This window comes from Sminthopsis crassicaudata, chromosome 1 (genome assembly GCF_048593235.1).
Source record: "Sminthopsis crassicaudata isolate SCR6 chromosome 1, ASM4859323v1, whole genome shotgun sequence".
In the NCBI taxonomy this organism is placed as follows: domain Eukaryota; kingdom Metazoa; phylum Chordata; class Mammalia; order Dasyuromorphia; family Dasyuridae; genus Sminthopsis; species Sminthopsis crassicaudata.
The window spans coordinates 280062975-280088060 of record NC_133617.1 but is presented as its reverse complement, the minus strand read 5'-3'; the positions used below and the strand labels follow the sequence as shown (position 1 = coordinate 280088060).

General features: G+C 34.3%; 1 long non-coding RNA gene across 1 annotated transcript in view; it reads right to left on the bottom strand.

Annotated features, from left to right (window-relative positions):
• Nucleotides 1–1293: 1293 nt before the first annotated feature.
• LOC141553987 (uncharacterized) overlaps nucleotides 1294–25086 on the bottom strand; it is an 88346-nt gene continuing 64553 nt past the window's right edge. The window contains exons 2-3 of the long non-coding RNA XR_012485750.1: nucleotides 2133–2278; nucleotides 1294–1868 (exon numbers count right to left, since the gene is read on the bottom strand). This is a non-coding gene — a long non-coding RNA (uncharacterized LOC141553987). The remainder of the gene's footprint in view (nucleotides 1869–2132; nucleotides 2279–25086) is intronic.

The following is a 25086-nucleotide window of genomic DNA, read 5'->3' as shown; positions in this document are numbered from 1 at the left end:
ATATTAAGTATCAAAGTGGTAGAATACAAATAGGGTTCTTGTTCTGATACTAGATCACTGTAAAACCTGAAGAATATCTATTGTCTTTTTTTTTGTTTCATGTTTCTAGAAGAACTAGCAATGTCATCTAACACCAGTCTCCTTGAAAAATTATTTTCCCCTCTATTTGTGTTATTTCCTTTTTTATTAGAACATGCTATTTTGAAATCTTTCACCCTCCATAATGTTTTGCATAAGAAATTTAGCTTGCCTGCTAAATCAGTATGTCCCCTAGGTGCTTTTGGTATTTTGTTTTGTTTTGTTTTATTTTTGCTTTTGCTTTATAAGTTCAGTCTTTTGCTACTTGAAGTGATTTTTGTGGTCTTGCCTCTAGCAGTTCAGTCAATCCACAAATATTAATGATTACATACTTATATACCAGGCACTGTTGCTAAGTGATAGGGATATAATGAAAAGTAAACTAAATCAAACCAAACCCAACCCAAAATAGCATGGTCCTTTCTATTGAGGAATTCAAATTCTAATGGGAAGACAACTTGAAAATATTGTTCTGTAGGGGTTACATTAAGAATAACTAGGTGGCTTGGGTGGGTTGGGTGCTGGGCCTGGAGTCAGAGAAACTCCTCTTTCTGAATTCAAATCTGGCTTCAGGCACTTATTAGCTGTGTGATCTTGGGCAAGTCATTTAACTTGTTTGCCCCAGTTCCTTAGTTATACAGTGAACTAGAAAAGGAAATGGCAAAATACTCTAGCATATTTGCTAAGAAGATCCCAAATGTGTTTGCTAAAAGTTGGACACCACCAAAATTAACAAACAAAAATTAATTTTGTCCATTGCTCTGGCCAATTAATGATCTTATTATACACAGACAATTAGTTCTGATATGCCAGAATGTAGTAATATCTTTCTTTTGCAATAAAAATTTCATTTTTAGTTAATGCTTACTATTTCAATATATATATTTATTATTACTTACTATATGCACTATACTAAACACTGGGTATACAAAGACAAAAATAAAAGTGGGAACCCTGCCCTCAAGTTCCCTACATTCTATCAACTTTCTGGGAATGAGCTTCTCTATACTTAGTCTCAGATGGAGGGCACAAGTTGTCCTCAAAGACTTCAAGAAGCCAATGTCACTTCCATAACATGAGAAAGCATTGTAGTAGTATCCAAACTATATCCAACAACTATCCAACTATATCCAAATTAGTTAATATTAAATTCTATGAAGTTTTTTATGACCCCTTGTCAGTAATAAGACTTTGTTATTCAACCTCAAGCAGCACTTTTTTTTCCACTTCTTTTAATATTTTTCTTATAAATTATTGTACATTAGAGCTATTTGTTTGCATACCACACTGCACTACTGGACCACGAGGGCAGGAACCATGTTTTATCCAAACATTGTATTGCCACCAGTGAACTTGCTTCTCATTATTAAATGGGCACCTAATTCCTTTAACAGCTCAAATTTCCACAAACATTTTGTATTTAAAAGTGATATATAATATAATATTATTTGATTTTCACAATGACACCATTTGAGGCATCATAGAAATGATATGTCCATATTCTAGATGAGCTAAAAATGCAGTTCAGTAAAGTCAAATCATTCAGTAATGTCAAGTCACACAAATAATAATTTTTCAGAGATCTGGGATTTGTGCCTAGATTTTGACATAACACTGCAGTTCTTTTTTTTTTCTTTCTTCTCTCCTCCTCCTTTCTTCTTCCTCCTCCTTCTCCTCCTCTTTCTCTTCCTCCTTCTTCTTCTTTCTTCCTCTTCTTTCTTCTTTATAGTATACAAAAGGTTCATAGTCATTTATTGCAAACTTCTTTTGAATTTTACACAATGGAAAAGCTGAATATAAAACAAAATGGGATCTACTTGTTAAGGATGTGATAGAAGAGATTTTTTTACATGAGAGTGAGGTAGAAAGAGAATTTCAATATGTACTGAACTTTTCTCCAACTTATAAATTCTCTGGGCACCTGGAAAGTGAGTTATAGGAGAAGGGATTCTATCAGAGGATTTTTTCAGAGGCAACATCTCTGACACTTCCTTGGCAGGGACTTGTTTTGTTCAAAAGGTTGAAGACATGGGAAGAAGGAAAGAAATACCTACTCTTTTACAAGTACTGGGTCATATGTTTTTCATCTTCCAACAAGCTGGTGGATTTGCCATATGTAGAGTCCAAGACCCACCCCTCTCTATTCTGGAGCTTTTTCTATGGACATTTATTTCAGGACATACTGATTGTCAGTTTCCATCTGGAATAGAACAGAATACATAAAATGGGGGGAGTAATAAAACCTCTACAACTTTGTGCAAAACAGCAATGCCCTGAACCACTGTAATGAGCCGTGCTCCTATCACCTTTTGACACTACTTATGGGCATACAGTTATGACTATAACGATTCTCCAGGAAGTACTGAGAGATATATAAATACATTTTGATACCTTTTCTTTATATCTAAAGCTAGACATAGGCCAAATTGTAAAGCAAGAGATAGAATAAGGATTTTCCCCCCATGGGGCAAACATAGTTGTGAGAATAAGAGGCTTAGTGGTGAACACAGAAATCAGGGTCGTCAGGGGTATAGTCATCTAAGGAAAAGGTTATTTTTTTCTCTCACCCCACCCACATATATAACCTTTATAAATTGATCTATAGATACTGTATTTCTTTCTGTTTCTGTCTCTGTCTCTTTGTCTCTATCTGTCTGTTTCTCTCTGTCTCTGTCTTTCTCTCTGTCTATGTCTGTCTCTCTGTCTTTTCTCTCTGTTTCTGTCTCTTTCTCTGGTTCTCTCTGTGTCTCTATTTTTCTGTCACTGTCTCTGGCTCTGTGTCTCTGTGTCTCTGTCTCTGTCTTGCTGTCTCTTTGTCTCTCTGTCTCTGTTTCTCTGTCTCTGTTTCTCTCTCTTTTTGTCCATAAGGTGTTGTTTCCCCCCACAATACCCATATAGTATGGGCTTAATGAAGATTAGTGATCTTTAGTCTTTAGAATGTGGAATTATCAAAGTGCTGGTCTTATCCCATCATATCAATGTGTGAAGCAAATTCCTAGATGCCCTGCTGTAACTATGGTTTGTGAGAAATCTACATGTAAAAGATCCTGATAGATTTAAAAGTTTTACTGAAACTTTGTGACCCCATGTGGGATTTTCTTAACAAAACTACTAGAATAGTTTTGCCATTTCTTCTCCAACTCATTTTATAGATGGGAAAATTGAAGCTAATAAGGTTAAGTGAATTGCTCAGGATCATACAGCTAGTAATTCAAGGAATTAGGCATGTAGCTTAAAAAACCTAGAAAAAGAAAAAATGTAACACCCCCCCCAATTAAGTACTCAATTAGAAATTTTGAAACTCAAAGGAGAGATTAATGAAATAGAGTCTAAGGAAATTATCTAACTATGAAAAAAAATTAACAAAATAGATAAACCTTGGTTATTTTGATCCGAAAAAGATGAGATAAAAAACCAAATTACCACCATCAAAAATGAAAGGACTTTGAATTTGAATTCAGGACTTCCTAACTCCAGACCCAACATTCTATTCAGTGTGCCACCAAGCTGCTCTAATTGATCAGCTAGGGAGTTCTGAACAGGGAAACCAGGATAGTGAAGAATCTTGATGGCATACTATATGAAAATTGGGTGCTGTAGCATAGAAAAGAGAAAATCTGAAGAGAGCATGATAGCTGCTTTTAAGTAACTGAAGTGTTATTTATAAAAAGGATTACATTCATTCTGGGGCTACTTTGGCCACAGAGGAGTAAAAATTCAAGCAGCAGATGCTGCTCTTAGCAGTTGCTAAGAGTCAAATTTGAATATTATTAAGGGTGAACTATAGAAAGAAGAAGAACAAGAAGAAGAAGAGGAAGAGGAGGAGGAGAAGGAAGAACAATAATAGAACAAGAACAAGAATTAGTGTTGAAATGACCAGAGCTGCATCAAAAATAATTAACTTTTAAATATAAAAGTCTCAAGAAAAGCATAAAAACACATGAATATGAAATCATAAAGGATTCAACAAGATTATACTATTTACCTTTCTATATAGAAAGATGATGCATATAACTTCTAAGAAGGATTCCTAGAAAGAGGGTAAGAAATTGACTCGATTATGCTAGGATTATGTTTTTAAAGATAGATGGAAAAGGTGGATACCATAGGTGAAATAAGGAGGGACAGGAACAATAAGGGAAATTATCTCACATAAAAGAAGAATGAAAGGAAAAGCTTTTACAAAGGAAAGGAAAATGAGAGGTGGGCAAGTCTTGAAAATTTACACATTTAAATTGGTTCTAAGAGAGAAAAAATATATATGTATATGTATATATGTATAAGTGCATTTGGTTATATAATTTTTCTTTCCCTAAATTGGACCTATTTAAATATTTTATTTCCTCTTCTGTTACCTGGATAATTTATATTTTTGTAAATATTCATCCATTTCAGTTAGATTTTTAGATTCGCTGCCATAGAGTTGGGCAAAATAACTCATTATTGCTTTAATTTATTTTCCTTTTGTGGTGAGTTCACCCCTTTCATTTTTGATGATGATGATTTAGTTTTTTTCTCACCTTTTTCTGATCAATTTAACCAAGGTTTACCTATTTTGTTAGATTTTTCATAAAATCAGCTCTTAGTTTTATTTATTAGTTCAATAATTTTCTTAGTTTATTTTATTCATCTCTCCTTTGAGTTTCAAAATTTCTAATTTGGTGTTAGTTTTTTTTTTTCTTTTTCTAGCTTTTTTAGTTACATGTCTAATTCCTTGATCTCCTCTTTCTCTAGCTTATTTATGTAGTTATTATTAACTTATTATTATTAAAGGAAATATTAAATTTCCTCTAAAAACTGCTTTGGCTGCATCCCATAGGTTTTGGTATGTTATCTCATTATTGTCATTTTCTTGGATGAAATTATGAATTGTTTCTGTGATTTCTTATTTAAAATTAGATTATTTAACTTCCAATTGCTTTTTAGTCTGTCTTTTCCCAGCCATTTATTGAGTATAATTTTGATTGCATTGTGCTCTGAAAAGGAAGCATTCACTATTTCTACCTTTCTACATTTGACTGTGAGTTTGTATTCCCTAATACATGGTCAATTTTTGTGTAAGTGCCATGTACTGATGAAAAAAAGGTGTATCCTTTCTGCCTCCTATTCAATTTTCTCCAGATGTCTATCATATCTAGGCTTTCTAGCATCCTATTAACCTCTCTAATTTCTTTCTTGTTTATTTTGTGGTTATATTTGTATGATTCTGAGAGGGGAAGATTGAGGTCCCCCACTAGAATAATTTTACTATCTTCTACTTATTACTGGCTTAAAATCTCTAGGAATTTGCATGTTCTGCCACTTGGTGCATACACATTTAGTATCCTTACTTTTTCATTATTGACTTACCCTTTATCATGATGTACTTTCCCTCCTTATTTCTTTTAAAGATCTGTTTTTACTTTTGCTTTAGTTGAGATCAGAATTGCTACCCCTGCTTTTTTGTTTTGTTTTATTTACTTCATCCAAAGCATAATAAATTCTGTTCCAGCCTTTCACCTTTACTCTGTATGTGTTTCTCTGTGTCAAATTGTTTCTTGTAATTAACATATTGTAGGATTCTATTTTTTAATTCCCTATGCTGTTTGCTTTTATTTTATAGGTAAGTTCATCCCATTCACATTAAGTTATGATTACCAGCTATATATTCCCTCCCTTCTAATTTCTCTCCAGTATATATTTTTGTTCTCTCTTTCCACCCAATTCTTAGTACTGTGAATTTTTTTTACCTCATCCCACCTACTATCTTATCTCCTATCACCCCTATTCCTTTATCTTACCAATGTTTTTGACCCAACCCACCCACTATCTTCTAAGCTCTATCAATCCTTCCCCTCTTCTCTTACCTTTTTTTCCTAGTGCTTCTGCCCTCCCTTTGATCCTCTCCCTGTTTTTTTTTCTCTTTCTCTTCCTACCTCCTTATAGGATTAAATAAATTTCTATATCCAACTGAATAATTAATTATTCATCATTATTTCTTTCTGGCATCTTAACCAATGTGAGAGGTGTGTTGTGGTAGTGGTACTTCAGAGTTGTCTTAATTTGCATTTCTCTGATCAATTGTGATTTAGAGCACCTTTTCATATGACTAGAAATAGTTTTAATTTCATATGAAAATTGTCTGTTCATATGTTTTGACTATTTATCAATTGGAGATAGAATTCTTTAAAATTTGAGTCAATTATTTATTTATTTTAGAAATGAGGCCTTTATCAGAACACTTGAATGTAAAAATTTCCTCCCCCCGTACCCCCCAAAGAAACAGTTTTGTTTTTTCAATAGAAATAATTGAAAGTCTCTTTCTTCATGGGAACTCCATTTACTCCCCTGAAAGATGATGCTGAATCTCACTGAATAGTTAATTCTTGGTTGTACCTTTGCTTTCCAGAATATGGTATTCTAGGATCTCCAATCCTTTATTGTAGAAGCTGACAGATTCTGGATAATCCTAAGTGTTGCTCCTTGATATTTGAATTGATTTGTCTGACAGTTTGCAGAATTTTTTCATTGAGATTATAGTTTTGCAGTGTCCCAACAATGTTCCTTGGGGTTTTCCTGGTGGGATCTCTTTCCAGAGATGATAGATGGATTCTTTCAATGAGTATTTTCCCCTCTATTTCTAGAATATTGGAGCAGTTTTCCTTAATGACCTCTTATAGAATGCTATCCAAGCTCTTTTTTTGGTCATGGCCTTCAGGTAGGCAATAATTTTTAAATTGTCTCTTTTGAATCTATTTTCCAGGTTATCTGTTTTTTTTTTTTCAATAAGATATCTCACATTTTCTTTTATCTTTTCATTTTTTTTTAGTTTGCCTGATTCTTGCTGTCTCACAAAGTCATTAGCTTTCATTTGCTCTAATCTAGTTTTTAATGTGTGATTTTCTTCAGATATCTTTTGGATCTCTTTTTTCCATGGATTTATTCTAATCTAAAGTCTAAGTAGTTATTTTCTTCAGGCATTTTTTTTCCTTCTTTTTCCAAACTGTTGACTCTCTCAGGCATACCTCTCATTGCATTTCTCATTTTTATTTCTGTCTCTTATTTGCCATTTGAAGTCTTTTGTGAGCATGTCTAAGAAGCATCTTTGGTCTTGAGATCAATTTATCTCTCTCTTTGAGATGTCTTCTGTGGACATTCTGTCATCCTCTGAGTTTGTGTTTTGCTCTGCTCTGTCCCTATCGTAGCTTTTTATGGTCAAGGTTCTTTTCTGTTTCTTGCTCATTTTCTTTCCTTTGCTTTTGGTATTTCCTCTCTCTCTCTTTTTTTTACTTTTAAGGTAGAACATTGTTTCTGGGGTAAAGGTTGCACTGTCCCAAGCTTCCTGTGCAGCTCTGAGGCTTGGTTTTGAGCACAGAGGTCCCTTATGTTTGTAGGAGCTTTGTCTACTCTGTTCAGTAAGCAGCCTGATTTCCCAGAGTTTGCCTTCCGAGCTGGGATTGGAAACTGCCCCCCTGCTGTGTCTCTACTGAGTCAGGACTGAGGATTTTAGCCGCTGATATACTGTGATTAAGACCCTCTCATAAGCTTTCCTAGGTTATATCTGAGTAGTGCTGAGTAGTCCTTTTCACTCCAGTGAGATTGGCCTTTTTTGAAGTTTTTTGAGTTTATTTTGAGCTGGAAAGTGACTTCATTCTGTCAGATTCTGTCCAGAGGTTTGTTTTCATGTGGTTTTTGAGGGAAACTGGGAAAGCTTGAGCGGGAGATGTAAAGGGCTAGAACTGAGCAATGCACTTGGATGATGAAGCACGTGAGACTAATTGCCAATTGGACAGTTCCCTATTAACTTGTTTAAGGTTGACCCTCCCCAGCTGTTCTGTGCTGACTTGATTGGTGAGACAAAGAGAGGGAAGTGACTTGTGTGGGAGGAGCAAGAGAAACTTGGGTGGTGGAACTCACGCTCACTTGCACTCGTGACCTGGCGTTGGAGGCGACGGTAAAGAATAGAATAAAGACGTTTAGTGATCCTGACTCCTGCTGATTTCTGGAAAGATAGAGTTCATCTTGGCTCCACCCTGAAATTGGGGAATGGCTGATTTATGATTTCTTTGGAATATGGACCCAGTAGTGGCACTTCTGGATCAAAGGATGCATAGTTTTATTGCCCTTTTGGCATAGTTCCAAATTGCTCTCCAGAATGGTTGGACCATGTCACAACTCCACCAACAATGCATTTGTGTTCCAGTTTTCCACTCCCCTCCAACATTTATCATTACCTTTTCCTATTATTTTAGCTAATCTGTGAGGTGTGAAGTGGTAACTCAGTTATTTTAATTTGCATTTCTATAATCAATAGTGATTCAGAGCATTTTTCATATGACTATAGATAACTTTATTTTCATCTGAAAATTGTCTGTTCATATCCTTTGACCATTTATCAATTGGTGATATCTATACCTATTTATATTTCATGGTAGCCATCTCTATGGCAGGTAGGTGAAGGAGAAAAAATAAATAAATTTACATAGTAACTTTGGTGTGCATTTGAAAAGAATAGCAAGTTGTACAATCATATTTATTGTACTATGTTATAAATTTTTTAATCTATTCCATAAATAAAAAATGAACAAACACAAGAACATAATCTCTTTGAGGGCAGGTTCTATCTTTTTTTTTTGCTTATATTTCTAATCATAATATAAGTATACTTCCTGATCATAATAAATGGTTAGAAAATGCTTTATCTATCCATCTACCAAATTTCACATAACCTCATAGAAAGATTCAAGCTCTTTAAAGCCTTACACCCTTTCTCCTCTGACTCTTCATAAGCTTAATAAAATCATAACTCCAATGCATTTTATTTTCAATTCAATCAGCCTTTATTTAAACATCTTCTGTGGGCAAAGCAATGTGCTACAGGCTAAGTTAGATATACAAACTTTAGATAAAATTAAATCTCTCCCTTCAAGAAGTTATAATCTAATTAATGGCTAAGATATATACTTGGATTTTAAAATAATAATATGAAAACATGACAATTTTTTGGAAAGTTGTAAAATTAAGTGTTGTATGACCTTGAGAGTTATTGTGACATTGTGGCTTTACAGCTGACCTCAGAGAGAGAAAAAACCTGAGTTCTAATCCTGCCTTTTACACATTTTGACTTTGTGAGTCTAAGTCATTTCTTGGGAACTCATTATCAAAGAGAGAATGTTATTGGTCTGTATTGAGAGAGGAATTTTGCTTATCTGAGAATACCTTAAACTAAAGAGATCACAGATATAGCCCCTATGCCTTTATTGGATCTTCATGGGGAAGATCATTGCCAATTGTAGAGGTAGGGAAGGTTTTCTGAAGGAGGTGATATGTGAGATGGACTTTAAAAGATGGGTAGGAATTGAGCCCAGCAAGAGTGGGATAAAGGGCATTCCAGGCAAAGGAAATGGCATAAACAAAGCCATGGCAGAAGAAAGGCACAGAACATGGTCAAGGGCAGTTCAGTTTGGCTGAAGAAAAGAGTGTTTCAGTGGGAGTAATATGAGGCAGTGCTGGAAGCATCTGAAAGAGTTATGATTCCAGAAATACAGGATCTCAGCTATGGGTCATATTTTCCATTTTTATTATGATTTTGACATATTGACAAATTACAGTTTTTACTCATGGTGCAATTTCTGGTCTTGAATAAACTTCTTTCAGACTTCAAGTCCGTGAGCTTGTGCCAATTTGTATGTATGAAGCAATAAGGAGAGGCTTGCCCCACTTTCTCTCTCTCTCTCTCTCTCTCTCTCTCTCTCTCTCTCTCTCTCTCTCTCTTTCTCTCTCTCTCTCTCTCTCTTTCTTTCTCTCTCTCTCTCTCTCTCTTTCTCTTTCTCTCTCTCTCTCTCTCTCTCTCTCTCTCTCTCTCTCTTTGTCTCTCTGTCTCTCTCTCTCTCTCTCTGTGTCTCTCTTTGTCTCTTTCTCTCTCTCTCTTTGTCTCTCTGTCTCTCTCTCTTTGTCTCTCTCTCTGCCTCTCTCTCTCTCTGTGTCTCTCTTTGTCTCTTTCTCTCTCTCTCTTTGTCTCTCTCTCTCTCTCTCTCTCTCTCTCTCTCACACACACACACACACACACACACACACACACACACACACACACACAGAGTCAAAAGGGCAGATACTTAATTGCAGATCAGCTATGTTCTATCCTTTACTTCATGTATATGGAAAAGGTACCTCAGAAAATCAGTTGTATGAACCCTCAGTATTCATATTGTATATTCCCTGCCTGGAAAACTTATGTCTTCTACAATGCTAATGATGATGATTATAATAGCACTTACGTAACAATCAGCATGTGCCAGGCACTATGCTAAATTCTTTACAGATAACTCATTTAATCCTCATAATAACTCTAGGAAGAAGGTGATAGATGGTGATAGGGGGAGAAAGTAAAGGAGAAAGGAAAATTTGGAATTCAAAATCTTACAAAAATGAATGTTGAAAACTATCTTTACATGGAAAAATAAAATATTTAGTGCAAAGAGAAAATAAATACATTTTAAATGCAAGAAAAAAAGAAACATTTTCTGAGTATACAGGTCACAAAGAAGCCTGATGTCATAGTCCGTATTTCCAGACAAGAAGAGGATTTTTGAAGACAAGTTAGGCATGAGGAACTTAAATTTAGGGTTTGATGATGAAGTTTAGTCAGGAGACAGTCTAAGATTGAGTAGTTTTCTTTTAGGTGCACTTATAATTATATTATTCTCTTAAATTATTTCTAAATTTGGGTACTTTACTTGTGAATAAGCTATAGAAAATATATTCTTGGCATTTTTAATTTGTAATAATCAATAGTAGATTGGAAAAAGGATGCAGATGCTTGAGTAGAACATCTCATTCCAGTATCAGCAACTGAAGAAAGGAAAAGGTGATGAAGGATCTGATGCTGCAGATATCTGAATCCACAGAGAACATCAAAGCTGATAGATCCTTGAGTTAGACCTTAAGAATCAAGAGAATTTGTAAGAGAGTGAAAGGGAAGAGCATTTTAACCAAAGTTAAATTCACTTGCAATTGAAATTAGAATCTCCAATAAAATGCCTAAGGTGGGCTAGTCCTGAGGGACACATTTTCTTTCCCAATCTCTAATATCCTGTCCCACTGCCTTCTCATGAAGCAGAGGTGATCCCAGAGATAAGTGTAAGCTGGTTGCAAACTCTGTTTCTTAAAAAATGGAAAGGCTTTAAATATAGACCTGACAAGAAAACTAAATTAATAATAGCTACAGTAATGTCAATAAAGTGAAAACTAAACTGAAATTGAATGTGACAAAATTATAATTAACCATCTATGTCAGTTGGAAGGGATAAGAGAATGTACTTTCCACCTTTTATTGAGGAGCTGAAAGACCTGGAAATGGCATATTGCTGGAATATGCTATAAGATACTTAAGCTATTTTGGTTAATTTGACTTTATTATTACTATTGTTGTTGTCATCACTATCGTCTGTTGTTGTGAAAGAAATTTCACTGGGCAATAGTAGCAGAGAGAAGGTAGGGCTAAGTTCAGAAATGACTAGCATATGAAAACAAAATCCATTGAAAATCCTAAATAAAATAAAATAAACATATATAGGATTGGATCCAGGCTGTCTTCCCATGACTAGCCTAGTTGAATTTTACAGAGTTCACAATTAGAAGGATAATTAGAGGATAATTCTTTTTCACCCATAGAAACTCATAAACACAATCTACTAAGTCAAAGGATCAGAGCTTCAAAGGAAGCTGAGACTATTTACTTTGATCCCATTGTTCTTTAGATAATGAGAGAGGTTCATGGAGACTAAAGTGACATGGTCACTCAAGTAGCAATCATCAAAGGTACGATTTGAACTCAGGTCCTCTGACGCTAAGATATGTTTTTAATATTTTCTTGCACTGTCTCCTGTAGTATAGAGATAGTACCTTTTATGAGAAATTAAGGAATTGTTGAAATATTAACTAAAATCAGATCAATCTTATATTTCTATCTAATCAAGATTTCTTGGGATGTCAAACCGGCTATCCAATGCATAAGCTATCCTTCTCTGTCTGGTATCATTTTAAAGCCTCTAATTTCATCCTAGCCTGTATAAACTTTTAGACTATCAATGGATCCTAAGGTCTATCTATGACTAGACACAAGTGTCTTCCTTTTATTTCCCATTAGACTAAATTCTGGACTCCTCTATTATCCCAAAGGAACTTTTCATTTTGCCAAATCATTTTTGCTCTGCAAGTCATAGCTCAAAAGTACCCTCCACTCCTTTGACCCTTCCTTCTGATCAGACAGATCCTCAAAGAACCTCCATTTAAGGGGAAAAATGCAGACCCACCATTCCATTCCCACTTTTAACTTTTTTTAAATATATAAATTGTCTTCCCCCATTATAACATAAAATTCTTGAAGGTAAGGATTGTCTCTTTTTGCTTATATTTTATTCCCTGTACTTATCAAAATGTGTAGCCTAGAGTGAGCACTTAATAAATCTTTATTGACTTGCTGATACTTATGATGTCATTCAAGGAGAAGACAGTACATGAGGCAATGATGTTAAGTCATATGTCATATCTATTATTTGTATAAAAATGCATGGTTCTAGTATCACTAGGTACCTGAATTTCCCTGTCCCTGACTTTGTTGACAAAATGAAGCTTATCTATCTACTTAAAAAAATAAACTAGAGAAGAGGTTCATAAAATGCAAAAGTGGAGTAGCTTACATAGATCCCAAAGCCACAAAGTCCAAATGTCTTTGAAATTACTCCCACACATTCTCACATTCCTATATGTTATAGATAAGGGTAATGAGCCTAAGAATTACTGCCCTCCAGCTTCCAGGGGACTGAAACATTTAAGGATTATTTGCCATGTAATATGATTCCATACAGCTGGATCAATATTCAATATTGCCAAGGTTTTGCTGAAGGCAAATTTCTGCCTCTCTGTCCTGGATGTCATAGTGCACTCCAAGACAAGGAAAGTTGGTCTCCTACAGGATATTTAACTGCAAGATGAAAATAAAATTTCCTGGTTTGTGGTTTTCTCTTGTCCTTAGAATGTGGAATACAGCATGAATGTTGGCATTTGAGGAAAACAGGGAAACCACTGAGTCTTGAATTAATTAGTTCCTGTTTGTCCTACCATTCCTCAAATACAAGTACTAGTCTCTTGAACAAGAGCCAAATGTATGAGTTTCAAACTCAAGAGTTACATAGATATAGAGCAACAAGTGACCTGAGAAATCCTTGAATCTAAAACCATTCTTTGAGAGATAATAAAATACATTCCATAGAATTTCAGTGGTTTCCCCCAGGTTACCCAATTTACAAGCGGCAGAGTCAGGATCCCAATCTAGATCCTCCCAATCTAACAACCTTTTCTCTGTGCTATAGTATAGGCAAAAACCAAAGAAAGGATCAATTTGTTTTTTATTCATTTCACTTATATCCAATTCTCCATGACCCCATTTGGATTTTTTGGACAAGAATAATGGAGAGGTTACCATTTCCTGCTCCATCTTATACTGCAGAGGAGGAAACTGAGGAAAACAAGATAAAGTGACTTGTTCAAGGTTATATGGTTAGGAAGTGTCTGAGGACAGATTTGAACTCAGGTCTTCAGACCTGGAGCTCTATCTCTATTGGACCTCCTAGTTTCCCCAATGATCAGTTACTTACTTCGATAAATTATATAATTAATGGAATCATTATATGCATTCATTTATCACGTCTTAGAAGTAGCATGGAGTATGGAAAGGGAGCTGGTCTCATCATGGATGAGCAAAAAGTCCCAGCAAAAAATGTTGGGATTCCAAGTCCAATCTCACATACACTGACTATGTAACACCAAGCAAAGAAATCACTTAACCTCATAGTGCCCAATGTATCTAAATCTCTATATTGTCAAACATGTATTAATTGACATTGATGGATGGAGCTATTTCGCTGGAAATTTCCATCATCAATGAAATCAATAACCATGATATTTTATAGATTTATCTATGTAACAAACTTAAAATAATTTCTCCTCAATAGAGAACTAAAGCATGAATGATAAAAAAAATCTTAGTGATACAATATAGTAAAGGTTGAAGCATAATAATTTCTTTTAAGTTTTGGGCAAATTTAATTCTCTGTCTTCAATAAACTTCCCCCTTGTTGATTAATGTATTGGTTTAACTTCCTAATCTTTCCTCCATCTATACTTCATTTTTCTTCCTCTATTCTGATCCTCCTCTTTATGTCTATTATAATAACTTATGCCACTAGCTATTTCCAGATGCTATCACTAAGAAATAGTAACTGAAGCTGGAGCATGATAGATTTTGAAAAGATCTGAGTAGCACAGTAATCCATTTTGAATTGATTCAAAGTAAGTCTCCTCAATCAAAAACTTTTATTTGAAACAGGAGTTGAAATATATCATTTGGTGACAAGAGCAATTCACTCAGGCACTTCATATTTAGCAGTCTTATTAAACTATGAGTTTTATATTATTTTTACCCCTAAAATATTACATTGCTACCAATGAAGACCTAGAATTACAGAATCTCTGATTCTGAAAGTACTTCAAGTATAACTTGGTTTAATTGTTGCAAAAGACATATACATCCATACTTTTTTCCCCAATAAGTGATCATCTAGCTTCTACTTGGAGGTCCTCATAGAGGGGGTACCTCACTACTTCTTCACAATTCATTTCCTTTTGGAATAATACTAATTGTTAAAAGTTTTCTTCTGATATCAAAACTAAATTCACCTATTTGAGATTACCAGATTTCATTTGTAGTTCTGTTCTCTGATGTCAAGTGGAATAAATCAAACCTTTCTTTCCACATGATAGCCCTTCAGATACTCCAGAATGGCTGTAATTTTTCTCCCTAAAAACTAATTAATTAATAGCATTTATTAAGTCACTATTGTGTTCCAGGAAGCTAGATGACTCAAAATATAGACATTTGGACATGGAGTCAGCAAACCCTAGGTTCAAATGTAGCCTCAGAAACTTAATAGTTATGTGACCCTGGGCAAGTCATTTAGTTTCTTAATCTTAAGCTACTGGAGAAGGAAATGGCAAACCTCTCTAGTGTTTTTGCCAAGAAAACTCCATGAACAGTATGGCCCATAAAAATCACAAAGTGTCAGACACCAATGAATGACTGAACAGCAAATTATATTCCAGGGACTAGACTAGATGCTGGAGATACAACTACAAAAGTGGGATTAGTGCATGGCTTCAAAGAGCTAGCATTCAATTAGATCTCTCTTTTCCAGGCTAAATATCCCCTGAAATATAAATGCCCCTATATTCTACTCACTATAGTTCTGCTCCCTGAGGGCAATTAGATCAATACTAATTTGATGGAGGAGACAGAGCTAAGATGGTGCAGAAAAGGCAGAGTCTTGCCTAAACTGTCCCTCATCCCCCATTGAAGGCTTTTAAATAATGTCATAAAACAATTCTAAAGGGCAGAACTTGTGAAGTAATTTTTAAGGCAAGGAAAAACTAGAAGATTGGCAGGAAAGGTCTCTTCCACTGAGGTGAAAGTGGAGCACTGTCCAGCACAAGCTGTACAAACACAGACCAGTCTACAGCAAAACAGGAGTAGGTTTTGGAAGGTTTTGAATTTTCAATGGTAGTGCATATATCTCAGCCCACCAACTGATCAGGAAAAGATTACATGCACTAACGGCAGGATTCTGTGTTTTTTTCAAATTCAGATGTGGGTCACATTGCTAGGTGGAAGTCCCAGGACAATAACTAGCACACCAGAGCTTTGGATACAGTGCAGCAAGGATCCTTCTCATAGTTCTAGGCCATAAAAGAGTCCTTGTGGTCACTCATAGACCAAAAAATAGGCCAGAAGTATAGTAAACACCCCTCCTTAGATCATACCACCTGAGAAGAACTAAAAACTTAGAGATCTCTATAAGTATCTCTGAAATAGCTACACAAAATTCTTGAAGTTTAGGACCCCTATGCTGGAAGCAGAACCTTAGTTTACTATAGTTAAAAGTCAAGATATAAACTGGAAAAATAAGCAAAAAACAGGAAAAAGCTGGCCCTAGAAAGTTACAAGTATGACAAAGAAAATTGAAACTCACTCAGAAGATAATAAAATCAAAGAGCCTATACCCAAAACCCCTAGAACAATAAGAATTGGTCTCATGACATGGAAGAACTGAAAAAGGATTTTGAAAGTCAAATTATAGAGGTAGAGGAAAAATTGGGAAGAGGAATGAGAGTTATACCAAAAAAATCTTGAGAAAAAAAAAAGAGTCAAAAGCTTGATAAAGGAGACTCCCCACTAGGAAACTGAAGGAATAGGCCAAATGGTAAAAGAAGCACAAAACAACCAAAGAAGAGAAAAATGCATTAAAAAGCACAATTTGCAAAATGGAAAAAGAGGCACAGAAATTTATTGGAGGAACAAAAAGTCTTTTAAAAAGTAGAATTGGCCAAATGAAAAAGGAGGTACAAAATCTCAACAAATAATATGATTAGAATTAGAATTGAGCAAATGGAAGATGACTTCAAGAAAAATCAAAGACAAAATGAAATATCTCTTTGGAAAAACAACAAACCTGGACAATAGATGCAGGAGAAGTAATTTTAAAAGTATTAGGCTACTTGAGAGCCATGTTAAAAAAGGATTCTTGATTTTATCTTTCAAGAAATTATCAAGGAAAACTGTCCTGATATTCTAAACCAGGGATAAAGTAGAAATAGAAAGAATCCACTTATCAACTCCTGAAAGAGATCCCAAAATGAAAACTCCCAGAAATATTATACTCAAATTCCAGAGTTTCCAAAACAAAATATTTTAAGCAGCTAGAAAGAAACATTTCAAATATTGGGAAGCCGCACAAAATTTAGCATCTTCTACATTAAAGAATCAGAGGACTTGTAATATGCTTTTCCTGAGAGCAAGAGATCTGAATTACAACCAGAAATCACTTACCCAGCAAAACTCAGTATAATCCTTGGGGTTGGGAGGGGTGGACATTTAATTAATTAAATAAAGGACTTTCAAACATTATTGATTGAAAATCCAGAAGTGAATAGAAAATTTGACTTTCAAATATAAGATTTAAGAGAAGTCATAAGAGGCTTAATAATATTATACTGTTGACACTCTTCATGAGAAGATGATACTTGTAACTCATAAGAAATTTTTCATTATTAGGGCAATTAGAAAGAGTATATACAGACAATGGGCACAAGTACAAATTGAATATGAAGGGATGATATCGAAAATATAAAATAACGACTGAGAGAGGATTGCACTGGGAGAATAGAAAAGAAAAAGGTAGAATGGGGCAAATTGTCTCACATAAAAGAAAAAAAACTTGGGGGAAGGGAAATAAAAGGGGGAGGGGAAAATGAGGGAGAAAAGAGGGAGTGAATGAACCTCAATCTCATCAGAATTGGTTTAGAAAGAGAATAACATATATGTTTAATTGGGTGTAGAAAACTATCTTGCCCTAGAAGAAAATAAAAGGGGAAGGACATAAAAGAAGGGAAAAGGATGATAGAAAGGAAGGCAGATTAGTAAGATAGTAAGATAGTAAGAAACAAAACACTTTTGAGCAGGTGAAAGGAGGGAGAGAATACAATAAAACAAAGGGAGAATATGGTGGAGGGAAATATAGTTATCAATCATAATTGTGAAAAACATTTGAAGCAAGTTTTTCTGATAAATACCTCATTTCTCAAACATGTAAAGAAAAACCTGAGTCAAATTTATTAAATTAAAAACCATTTCCCAATTGAAAAAAAAGTTCAAAAGAGATGAACATTTTTCAGGTGAAGTATCAAAGCTATCTGTAGGCATGAGGGAAAAAAATTAAATCACTATAGATTGAATAAATACAAATTGAGAGAATTTTGAGGTACTGCCTCAGAACTATTAGATAGGCCCATAGGACAGAAAAGGAAAATGACAAATGTTGGAGAGGATGTGTTAAAAAAAAAAAAAAAAAAAAAAGACATTAATTCACTGTTAATGTGAAGTTGTGACCTGATTCAACTACTCTGTAAAGCAATTTGGAACTATGTCCAATGGACACTGAAACCACGAATACCTTTTGACTTGGCAGTACTATCACTAGGTTTGTATCAATTTAAAGATTTTTTTTTTAAAGACAAAAGGATCTAAAGTACAAAAGTAATTGTTACAATTATTTTTGTAACAGTTTTTTTTTCCCTGGGGGTTAAGAATTGGAAATTGACAGGATGCCTATGAATGGGGGAATGACTCAGGGGTTCTCAAACTAAGGCCTGGCCCATGGGCCAGATGGGCCCGCTGAGAACATTTATGCGGTTGCCCAGGTTATGGCAAATGGGCTGAGGGGCGGAGACAGAATGTGAGTCTTTGTTTTTACTACAGTCCGGCCCTCCACAGTCTGAAGGACAGTAAACTGGCCCCCTATTTAAAAAGTTTGAGGACCACTGGTCAACAAAGTGTGCTTTATAGTTGTAATAGAATACTATTAGTACTATAGGAAATGATGAGCAGACACTCTCTGGGAAAAAATCCCATGAAAATCTTACAGAAGCTGGTAATAGTGGCACATATGATGTACAAAGTGACAGCAATGCTGTTAAGATGATTGGCTGTGAATGACTTAATTATTCTCAGCAGTGCAATGATTCAACCCAACTCTGAAAGACTTAAGAAAATTGCTATCCATTCCCAGAGAAAGAATTGATGGTGTCTGAATACAGATTGAAGTATACTTTTCAAATTTGCATTTTTCTTAAATTTCTTTTAAATGATTATTATATAAATGTTTTTCATGACTATTCATAATCTCTATTGAATTGCTTACTTTCTCAGTGAAGAAGGTGGGGAGAGAGTAAGAGAGAATATTTGGAACTCAAAGTTTTAGAAACAAATGTTAAAACATTTTTAACATGTGATTGGGGAAAAATAAAACAATCTACAGCAACAAAAAAACCCCCAAACCCTAGTTCCTTTTCCATATTATGGTACTTAAAGTACTTAGAGAGAGCTGTCTTTTTCCCCTAAATCTTTTCTTCACCAGTCTAAGGTCCCTAATTTCTCCAAGTGATCCTTGTGTGATATGGTTGCCTTGTTTGCTCCCCAAACTCTCATCCATTGGTCTGTTATGGTCATGCATTAAATATATGTCATCTATTTAAAAATTTTAAGACAGTTGAGAGATTAATGTAGGGGAAGGAAAGAAACTTAATGTGAGATCTGAATGGTGGGCCACTTATTGGAGAGTAGCGGGTTATAAATTGAGAATAATATCTTTTTTTTATGGCTGGGACTGACATACATACTGTTAGTTCTGATTAATGTTTGTGTAAACCAAAGCACTTTAAGACTTTGAAGAGTTAACAAAAGGTAATTTACTTAACCAAAACAAAGAAAAGATGTTCAATAAGGAGATAGTGACACTTAATCTTTATAGACAAGAGCTCTTTCACTCCATGTGAAAATCCATCTGATCAGAAAGACAAGATGAGGTGACTTGTGTTCTTTAGACATCCACTAAGTCAAGAGTCAGGACTCTTATGTGAGTAGGATTTTGATATTCTTAGGGAATAGCAAATTATGTCAACAAAGCCAGGAAACTCTATTAACTAAGGTAGATTCCAATCAGGTCCTGGGGACAGCTTTTTCTCTTTTTTTAAGGAAGATGAATCGACTGGAAATGGGTGAGGAAAAGGGGTATGGGTTTAACCTATAAATGAGAGAGGGGTTCCAGAAACCCTGGTAAATAATAATCTAATCACACCATCAAAGCCATAGATGACAATTCTAAATTTTTCATATCACAGATTATTTAATATTGCAAAAGTGCAATTTAGCATGTATTTTTTAAAAGTTGTCAAAATCTTTTCCCCAGTGTTTTCACTTCTGTAAAATCCAAAGGACATTTTGGCAAGTGTTTTCTTCTTTCTTTCCTTTTTCAACAGATATGTGTTAATAGAGATTGCATCCAGATTTTTCTAATTCATCCACACTGCAGGCATAAAAATGTTATTTTTACAGTGCTACTTGAGGTCCAAGTCACTTGTCCAAGTACACATATTAGGCCTGGGGCAGCTCCAGAATTCTAAACACTCTGACCATTAATCTCCCCAGAACCTCATGGCATGAGCTCCAGAAATGTATCCTTCCAGACAGGGACAAGCCTTTACTTGAGGGAATTGTTTCAGTATCACCCAATATTGTTAAACTTGGCTTAGGGTCCTTGTTTTTTTCCCTTTCTTGGTTTTAAATATGTACTAAAATACCAGTTTTTGCATATGAAGCTAAAATACAAAGGCAGATCTCTGAAGACATTGGCTTAAAATACAAGAGAATTGTTTGTTTTTTTTTTCCCTGGGACTGACCATGTCAACATTTGTTCCTTTGATATTATTATCATCATTCAAGTATAGCAGTTCCTTAAAGCTCTGAGAAAGCCATTTTTGATATATGTTTGGAACATCAAACCTTTGTAGGTGAATGAAATGTATACACATTAGTATTAAATGTTTTGTTCAAATGTCAAGCATCCACAATCCACATCCAGATAGTCATCTGCATTTTGATTTAAATATATAAATTATACATAATAAACTGAATTCAAATAGCATATAATTCCAATAATATATCTAACAGAAATATCTATATATAGTGATAATTCCTTATAGGAAAAATTTTCTTAACCCATTTCTCCTTAAATGCTAGTAGAAACTATGTTAAGAATAAGCTATTTTAAAAGTAACTGAAAGAATGGATCATGGAGATGTCAGCTACAAAAATCAAAAGATTGGCACCAGTTGGATCATGATATTCCTGTCCTTGGATTCAAGGAGTCAAATTAATATATAAAATATGGCATGAAGAGGTTCATAAATTGACAGAAATTTATGTAAAAAAAGATCTGGGAATATTAGGAGTTGGCTAGTTCAACATGCAATGTGCAACAATGGGGCTTCTTGACCCATTCTTTCAGTTTCTTATAAGACAACTTCTTCCCAAAAAAACTTTTATAGTGGCATTTAAGGAAAAATTGGCTTAGGGTCCTTTCCTATATGGAATTATAATTATATGTAGATATTTCTGATAGATGCATTTTTGGAATTTGGGGTCATTTGAACTGTTTCATGATGTGTGATGTCAAGATGTCCTCATGTTGTTTAAAAAAGTTAAGAGAGTCTTATAAAACAGAATGATAGACCTTTCATTAATTTTGCATTCTTTACACATCAAACCATACCTTGCATTTCACGGTTAATTCTGGATGGCAAATTTTAGAAATCTGGAGGCACTCTGGAAGATTATAAAGAGGTAGTAAGGGGATGAATGACCATGCTATGTTAGGATTCATTAAAGGAACTAGACTTGATAAAACCAGAAAAAGCAAAAGATTATGATATGAGAGAAGTATGGTTGTGGATGAGAAGAGAAAATGGGATAGAAAGAGCATGAGAGTTCATTTCAAGTGTTTAAATAACTTACATGGAGAAGACTGACTAGATTTAATATACATCCCTCCAGAGGACAGAATGAGAAATAATATATGGAAGTTGCAAAGAAGCAGATTTGGGCTTGATATTACAAAAATACTTCCTAGTAATGAGTTAGCCAAAAGTAGAATAAACTGTTTCAGAGTATAATAGGCTGATATTCAATGGAAGACTTCAAATAAAAGTTGCATGATTGTTCACTGGGAAACTTCATGTTTAAATATAGTTTGATCTTAAAGATTTTTGATGAGAGATTCTGTGACAGGGAAAAATCCATGAACTGTTTCAGAGAAGTTGATACTTCTGGGGTGGAATTAACATTCTTGTTAACTCTTTGTATTGTGATAACTAGGACATACTCTTTCTCTTCTCCCTTTCAACCCCTAAAGCATATTATTCATTTCAAACAGAAACTTGTGGTGCTGGAAAAAGCTTTAGAGATCATTTATCATAAAAGCTCCCTTTTTAAGTAAATGAGCAAATTGAGGCTAGTAAATGGCAAAGTAGAAATTAAAATTCCAAAATCGTAAATAATAATCTTGTTTTGCCAAAAGGTACATTTACTTAGGAGAAGAGATTATAGACAAAATGAAGAGGTAAAATAGGTACAAGAAGAGATAAACATGAAATAAATTTGGGAGAGCAATAGGGTTAGAAGTGAAAGAGATTTGGAAGAACCCATTAAAGGAATATGCCATGAGGTGTGAGTATGCTATCAGACTAAATCCATAAAGGAGTTTAGCAGATTAACCAGATTTAGCTATAGCAAGGAGGAAGATGCCATTAAAGGGAAGATGTTATAAGAAGGGAGAGAGTACCTCATTTCAGGCTTAGTCCTGAAAAGGACTTAATGTCCTGTGCTCATTCAATCACATTACAGTGACTGATTTAACCATTATATCTAGTTTGCTTATAGAAAACTGAGACTTCAAACTGCAGATCCTCTGATGGACAACTATATTTTCAGCATATGAACTTAATATATATCCTTCATATCCATATATAATATCCTTCATACAAACATGCTTTATAGCCTCAAGATCTGAGATATATATATATATATATATATATATATATATATATATATATATATATATATATAATTTTTTTTTTTTGCTGAGGCCATTGGGGTTAAGTGACTTGCCCAAAGTCACATAGCTAGGAAGTATTAAGTATCTGAGATCAAATTTGAAATCAGGTCTTCCTAACTTCAGGCTGGTGCTTTATCCACTGTGCCACCTACCTGCCCCAATTGATATTTTCAAATGTCTGTAAGACTTTCTTTTCTGAAAGTGAAGGTAATGAATTTTTTTTCTTTGAGTTAGTTTAAAGAGAAAAAATATAACAGAATAGAGGGCCAGCTTAATTTTATTCTTTTATTTGTTTATTTTGCTTGTAAATAATATTTTCCTTCCCTGGTTACATGTCAAGAAAAAAATTAGCATTCATTTTTACAAGACTTTGTGTTCTATTTTTCCCTCTCTTCCAACCTTCATTCTACTCCCCTCTTCAGAAGATGGTAGGCATTTTGATATAATTTATACACTTGCTATCATGTAAAACATATTACATATAAATCATAGTTGTGAAAGAAGAAACAGGTCAAAAGAAAAAAATAACACAAGAAAGGATAATATAAGTGGAAAATATGTTTCAATCTACATTTAGAATTCATCAGTTCTTTATATGTTTATGCATAGCATTTTCCTTCCTGAGTCATTTGTACTTGTTTTAGATTATTGTGTTACTGAGAACTCAGGGAGTCATATCTGATCATCACATATTTTTGCTACTATGTATACAATGTTCTCTTACTTTTGCTCATCTTACTTAGCATCTATCTATTCATTCAAGTCTTTCCAGGTTTTTCTGAAAGAAATAATAAGAAATTTATCATTTATTATTATTAAATAGTAGTATTTCAATACATTCACATACCCATTTGTTCAACCATTCTCCCAATGATGGACATCTCCTCAGTTTCTAAAATTTTGCTACCACAAAAAGGATTGCTATATTTTTGCACATGCATGTCCTTTTTCCCTTTTTATGATTTCTCTGAGATAAAACCAAAATACTTTTATTGTGGGGTCATAAGGTGTTCACAGGTTGGTTGCCTTTTGACACAGTTCCAAATTGCTTTCCAGAATGGTTTGATCAATTCATAATTTCACCAATGCATTAGTGTCCCAATTTTCCCACATGTTCTCCAATATTTATCCATCATACTGATTATATCCCAAAGTTGTTTTTATTTGAATTTCTCAAATTAAAAATGATTTAGAACACTGCTTCATATGCCTATAGATAGCTTTGATTTCTTCATCTGAAAAGTACCAGCTAATATATTTTGATAATTTATCAATTGGGGAATGGCTCATATTCTTATAAAATTAACACAGTTCTCTTTATATATGTTGAGGAAATGAGGCTTTTATTAGAGTCACTTGTGGTAAATAGTGTTTCCTACCTTTCTATTAAGGACCAAGCCTAAGTGTGAAGGGGCAGGTCAGTTCTCAGAACCCCCCATTGCTATGAATTATAACACACTTGAAGTAATTGCAAATCAGCCTTTATTGACACAGATGTTTCGTGTGAATTGGGAATGAAATAAGTGGGAGGCAAGAAGGAAGGGGAGAGAGATCAGAGAATGCAATTGCCTCTCAGTCTTCTTGTATCATTATCATCGTCTCACATAAAGGGATTTATTTTGCTATTCAGAAATAGATCCCCAGCAGCCACTAAGCAGGTAGCACCCTTAACACCTAGCAGCCTTTAGCAGGTAACTCTCCTAATTTGATTATTAGATCTTATATTCTAATTACTTCCTTAATTTCTTTCTTGTTTTTTTTTTTGGTTGAATTTATTAAGTTCTGAGAAGAAACAGTGGAGGCCCCCCACTAAAATAGTTTTGCTGTGAATTTCTTCCTGTAAGAATTTGGATGCTATGCCACTTGGTGCATGTGTGTTTAAAATTTGTCTTTCTTCATTATCAATAGTACCTTATAGCAAGATGTAATTTCTTTCCTTTAATTTGATTTAATTTTTTGCTTTTACTTTGTCTAAGATCAGAATTGTTACCCTTATAACTATACTATTAGGGATACAATTTTTTAAAATTACAACTATCATTTCCCTATGTACAGATGTAAATGGTTTAGAATCTATTTAATTTCTTATGCTTTCTTTCCCCTTTTTACCTGTTTATGCTTCTTTTGGATCTTAATATTAGAAGTCTTTTTTTTTTTTTTGCTTTAGTTTATGAAAGTTTGAAATCCCTGTATTTCATTAAATAATATTTTGCCCCTTTATGTATTATACTTATTTTTTCTCATTGATTCTTGTTTATAGTCCTAGGTTCCTTTACCTTCTAGAATATCATATTCCAGGACCTCCTATCCTTAAATATTGCAGCTGCTAAATCTCATCTAATCCTGATTATGACTCCCTAATATGTGAATTGTTTCTGACCATTTGTAGTATTTTTTCATTGACCTGATAGTTCTGAAATTTGACTATAAGATTTTTTGAAGTTTTTATTTGGGGATTTCTTTCCTA